This window comes from Cherax quadricarinatus, chromosome 19, assembly GCF_038502225.1.
Source record: "Cherax quadricarinatus isolate ZL_2023a chromosome 19, ASM3850222v1, whole genome shotgun sequence".
Classification (NCBI taxonomy): domain Eukaryota; kingdom Metazoa; phylum Arthropoda; class Malacostraca; order Decapoda; family Parastacidae; genus Cherax; species Cherax quadricarinatus.
In genome coordinates, this window is record NC_091310.1 from 45,630,358 (window position 1) to 45,636,461 (window position 6,104).

The window sequence follows — 6,104 nt, forward strand, 5'->3', positions numbered from 1 at the left end:
GATCGAGTCTCCACCGCTCCTTGCGCCGAATGACCCACGCGATCTTAAGAGATACTTTTTTTTCATGAATTATGAAGAAATTAATTACTACATCTCGATCTTATTCCCGCACCTTCCGTCAAATAAAAATTGTAGATTGTACTCAGAACCTGTCTGGCGTTCTTTACTTTTTCTGTTGCGAAAAAGTTGAATTACTCGGTTGCACATCATTGGTGTTTTAGGATCCGTCGGAAGATTTTAATAGCCGATTATGCATTTTCAATTTCTTCCACCTAGATTAAAGCTAATAATATTTTTTTTTTAGGTCTGATGAAGATGATAAGAAGGTTTTGAGTGTTGAGTGATTACAAACACCAAGACCAGGAAGGACCTGCTACACTCAACACTGTATAAACACTATTTTAAAAGTTGTTCTCCGGCGCGTTTTACAGTTTTTGAAAATATAATATGCGTTTTTCTGTCATTTTAAAGCATAATATACTGTTATGGAAATATAATAGAACTCCGGGTGGATCAGCCGGGCTGTGGCTCGTACGTTGGACTGCGTGCGGCCAGCAGTAACAGCCTAGTTGATCAGGCCCTGATCCATCGGGAGGCCTGGTCATGGACCGGGCCGCGGGGGCGTTGATCCCCGGAATAACCTCCAGGTAACCTCCAGGATCAAGCGCTGATTCCACAGGGAGGCCTGGTCATGGACTGGGCCGCGGGGGGGGGGGGGCGTTGACCCCTGGAACACCCTCCAGGAAGACTCAAAGTATCATCTGTGTTCACCTCTATGTGTTATTCCATTAGCCCCGATTATAACTAACACACCAATGTCATCTGTATTTAACGCCGCTTAAGAATTCCTGACTTTTACAGCGTTGCCTCTGCAATACAGCAGCAGTGATCGAGCAGTTCCTGGTAAATAATCCAGTTTTCATGATATGTATTATTAGCAGGACCCGTCTTCAGTGATTGAGTTAACTCTGTTACTTTCATGAGTTGTGGCAGCGACCACAGCGCGTAAAGCTTCCTACATGGTTGAGGGCCCTTCATTCTAGCGAATGGCTCTTGATCCAAGAAATTGATGCACGTGTGTGTGTGTGTGTGTGTGTGTGTGTGTGTGTGTGTGTGTGTGTGTGTGTGTGTGTGTGTGTGTGCGTGCGTGCGTGCGTGCGTGCGTGCGCGCGCGCTAACCTAATTGTGGTTGCAGGGGTCGAGACTGTGAGAGAGACAGAGAGAGAGATAAGATTTTAGATTTTGTCGCCGAAGTGGCTAGTTTATTGTGCATCTGATTTCCATCCTGTGGACGGTAGCACAAAAGTATATGGATACGCAAAAGGCCTAGGAACTAGGCCCCTAAAAGGTTAACTGGAGTACATCTAGATTTATAATCTAGATGTAGAAGCAAATTAAGGAAATTTTTTTAATATGTCTCGTTAACTTATTGTAGAAAGAAATTTAGGAAATTTGTTTAGTATGTCTCGTATCACATTTTTATTAATCATTAATAAAATATCTTGACATATCACATTGGTTATTACACTGTCTATCTCGATGTTCCTCAATAAGTGGACAATTCAGCACATAGTGTACCAGATAGTGATCATAGCGCTGGTGATCATCACCTGTGTGTCTACCAAACTGTCAGAAGCACTTGTAATCAAGCCTAAGCCTGACTATTACATCACACTACCAGAAGTATTTGTAATCAAGCCTAAGCCTGAATGATCTCACAGGTCAAAACACGCTGTATATTTTTCCACTTTCTCCAACCAGAGTGGAAGCCTTTGCTTCACCCTCCAGTAGGAAGCCGTGCTGGAGGTACTTCGCATTTCTTTATAAATATTCAAGGCTACGCTGGAAGTTTCTCTTTGTCTAGTTACGGTCACTTTCTTGGGATAGCTGTGGACTTTTGAGTGGTTCATTTGTGTTTGTTTTTTCTGTGGAGTCAAGTTCAGAATGCCACACGTGTTTTCTAGTACCTACCACATGTTTTCTGTTATATTTTATACGCGAGTCCTGTGCCTTGTGGAACAGATCTTTTCACTGTTGCAATCTCCTACTTAATTCTGTTTATCATTACTCTTTGTGTTCTATAGGTTAGAAAGTTGTAGGTCCATCTGCCAATTTTTTCAGTCATTCCTTTAGCACGCATTTTGTGTTTACACCATGATCAGATCACACCTGTAGAAGGATTTTACAAAGTTTGTCTATACTATACTGCATTCTGTTTGTCCAGTGGTCGAGGAGTTGCGAGAGACAGGAGTGACTTGCTCTAAACCTATGTTACCCTGGGTTGTGCAATTGTTGGGAATCCAGGTGTAGGCAATCATGCTTCATAGAACTCTTTCAAAGATTTTTATGTGGGACGTTAGAGTTATCGGTCTACATAAATTTTTGCACATGCTTTACTGCCACCTTCATGGAGCGACTGTGAGATGACACACGTGTCCAGGTCCACGAGTCTGGGCCTGGGGCAGAGTGCATGGGCATATTGTCAGTGACTTTTTCAAAGTCGAGTGGAGTTAGGGTTATGTAAAAAATTTGGCATATATTAACAAGATTTTGAGACTCATTCATGAAAAATTCATTTGGATTGTCGATTTTTAATCTGATTAATGGATCACAAAACACAGAGCCGTACAGAGATTTCAATATCTCACTCATTTCTTTGCTATCATCCGTACAAGTCTTATCTTCTTTGAGCAAGGGCCCAATACAGGATGTGGCTTATGCCATGTTTTTGGCATATGAAAATAAATATTTTGGATTTCTTTCAGTTTCATTAATGGCTTTTAGCTCCTGTCTCTTCTGGTTCCTGAATGAATTATTTAACTTATGTTCATTATTTTTCTACTTCCCTTGTCAGTACTTCACTCTATATTTCAGATAGTCTAGCCCTATGGAGAAGCTCAGCGATTCTTAGCCTTTGCTTGTAGAACAGATGTTATGAATTACTGAGCCTCTCTCTTTCCATTTTACATCTTCAGCTGCCAGAGAGTTGAGATCCATGTTCTTCAAGATAGCTTCCAACATGTTTCATGATTAATTTTATTCCAGTTGATGTTCTTGTTAGAGTTATATTTGGTGAAGGCATCTTCGTATCATTCTGGTCACGACCCATGAATTAACTGTCTTTGATACTGTTATATTTCGTACCAGGTCATCATTATTCGTGAAAATAAGGTCAAATGTGTTTTTCCAGTCTTGTTACCTGGTTACCTGGAGGTTATTCCGGGGATCAACGCTCCCGCGGCCCGGTCCATGACCAGGCCTCCCGATGGATCAGGGCCTGATCAACTAGGCTGTTACTGCTGGCCGCACGTAGTCCAACGTACGAGCCACAGCCCGGCTGATCCGGCATTGACTTTAGGTATCTGTCCAGTTCTCTCTTGAAGGCAGCCAGGGGCTTATTGGCAATTCCCCTAATGTTTGATGGGAGGCTGTTGAACAGTTTTGGGCCCCGGACACTTATGGTGTTTTCCCTTAGTGTACCAATGGCGCCCCTACTTTTTATTGGGGGCATTTTGCATCGCCTGCCCAGTCTTTTACTTTCGCAGGGAGTGATTTCTGTGTGCAGATTTGGGATCATTCCTTCCAAGATTTTCCAAGTGTAGATTATGATATATCTCTCCCTCCTGCGTTCCAACGAGTACAAGTCAAGTGCTTCCAAGCGTTCCCAGTAGTTAAGGTGCTTGACAGAACTTATACGTGCAGTAAAGGATCTCTGTACACTCTCTAGATCTGCGACTTCACCTGCTTTGAATGGAGATGTTAATGTACAGCAGTATTCCAGCCTAGAGAGAACAAGTGATTTGAAAAGGATCATCATGGGCTTGGCATCTCTCGTTTTGAAAGTTCTCATTATCCATCCTATCATTTTCTTTGCACGTGCGATCGTGGCACTGTTGTGATCCTTGAAAGTGAGATCCTCAGACATTACTACTCCCAGGTCCCTTACATTATTTTTCCGCTCTATTGTATGGCCGGAGTCAGTAGTATACTCTGTTCTAGTTATTATCTCCTCCAGTTTTCCATAACGGAGTACTTGGAATTTGTCCTCATTGAACATTATATTGTTTACCGTTGCTCACTGGAAAACTTTGTTTATATCTTCTTGGAGGTTAACCGCGTCCTCAGCAGATGACAGCCTCATGCAGATCTTAGTATCATCCGCAAAGGATGATACGGTGCTGTGGTGTATATCTCTGTCTATGTCTGATATGAGGATAAGGAATAAGATGGGGGCGAGTACTGTGCCTTGTGGAACAGAGCTCTTCACTATGGCAGCCTCCGATTTAACTCTGTTGACCACTACTCTTTGTGTTCGATTTGTTAGGAAGTTGAAGATCCATCTCCCCACTTTCCCAGTTATTCCTTTAGCACGTATTTTATGGGCTATTACGCCATGATCGCATTTGTCAAATGCTTTTGCAAAGTCTGTGTATATTACATCTGCATTCTGATTTTCTTCTTGTGAGAGGCAGGAACGACCTGCCCTGAACCCATGTTGCCTTGGATTGTGCAGATTTTGGGAATCCAGGTGATTTGCAATCCTGCTTCTTAGCACTCTTTCAAAGATTTTTATGATGTGGGACGTCAGAGCTATTGGTCTATAGTTCTTAGGTAATGCTTTGCTGCCACCTGTGGAATTTCACCCATGTCCAAGCTCCTCCTCCATAGTGTACTTAGGGCACGCGAGAGGGGTTTCGTGCAGTTCTTAATGAAAACAGAGTTCGACGAGTCTGGGCCCGGGGCTGAGTGCATAGGCATGTTGTCAGTGGATTTTTCGAAATCTATCGGAGTTAGGGTAATGTCGGAAATCTGGCATACATTTATGGAGTTTTGAATGCTCATTCATGAAGAAATCATTTGGGTCGTCGATCCTCAGACCGATTAGTGGTTCACTAAACACAGAGTCATACTGGGATTTCAATATTTCACTCATTTCCTTGTTGTCATCTGTGTAAGTCCCATCCTGTCTGAGTAAGGGCCCGATACTAGATGTGGTATTTGCCTTGTTTTGGGCATATGAAAAGAAATATTTTGAATTTCTTTCAATTTCACTAATAGCTTTAAGCTCCTCCTGCCTCTCCTGGTTCCTGTAAGAGTCATTTAACTTAAGTTCGATAGTTTCCACTTCCCTGGTCAGCGCCTCCTTTCGTGTATCAGATATTCTAGCGCTCCTGAGGAGCTCAGTGACTCTTCGTCGTCTTCTGTAGAGGGAGCGTCTTTCTCTCTCCAGTTTACTCCTGCTCTTCTTTCTTAGGGGAATATGCCTAGAACATGCTTCGGCTCCACTAGGGTGAATTTATTGCAGCAATTTTAGCAGCTTATGTGTGTGTGTGTGTAATCACCTAGTTGTAATCACCTAGTTGCACTCACCTAGTTGAGGTTGCAGGGGTCGAGTTCTAGCTCCTGGCCCCGCCTCTTCACTGGTCGCTACTAGGTCACTCTCCCTGAACCGTGAGCTTTATCATACCTCTGCTTAAAGCTATGTATGTGTGTGTGTGTGTGTGTGTGTGTTGCTATAATATTATTTGCTGCATTCTTTCATTTTATATGTATTAAATTTAAATTACCAAGCAGCAAGATATTTGAGGCTGGGGTTGGAGGGTTCCCCAGACAATCAGTTTTCAGTAACTGTTCCTTGAAGTGTTGGGAAGTTGCATCTGGTGGCTTATATACAACCACAATGACTAGGTGTTGGTTCCCAGTCTTTATTGCTAAAATTCCAACTACATTATTTGTGGTGTTTAGTAACTCTGCAAATGAGCGACTCTGACATATAGTGCATCCCTCCGTTGTTGTCTGTTCTCTCTGTCACACCTAAATAAGTTGTAACCTGTTATCCATATTTCGCTGTCAAAGTTGTCTTTGACAACGATCTCTGTGAAGGCCGCAAACATCGCATTTGATTCCACGAGGAGTTCACTGATGAAAGGTATTTTGTTGTTGGTGGATGTTTTAAGGCCCAGTATATTCACAGGCTGAAGTCGTATTACTTGCTTGTTGGGGAGATTGTTTTTGTTGGCATTAGTATCTGTGGTTCTGGTGTGAAGGTCACTGGTTCTGCCTCCAATCCAACGTGGTGGAATATATTTTGTCATTTCTTTCTA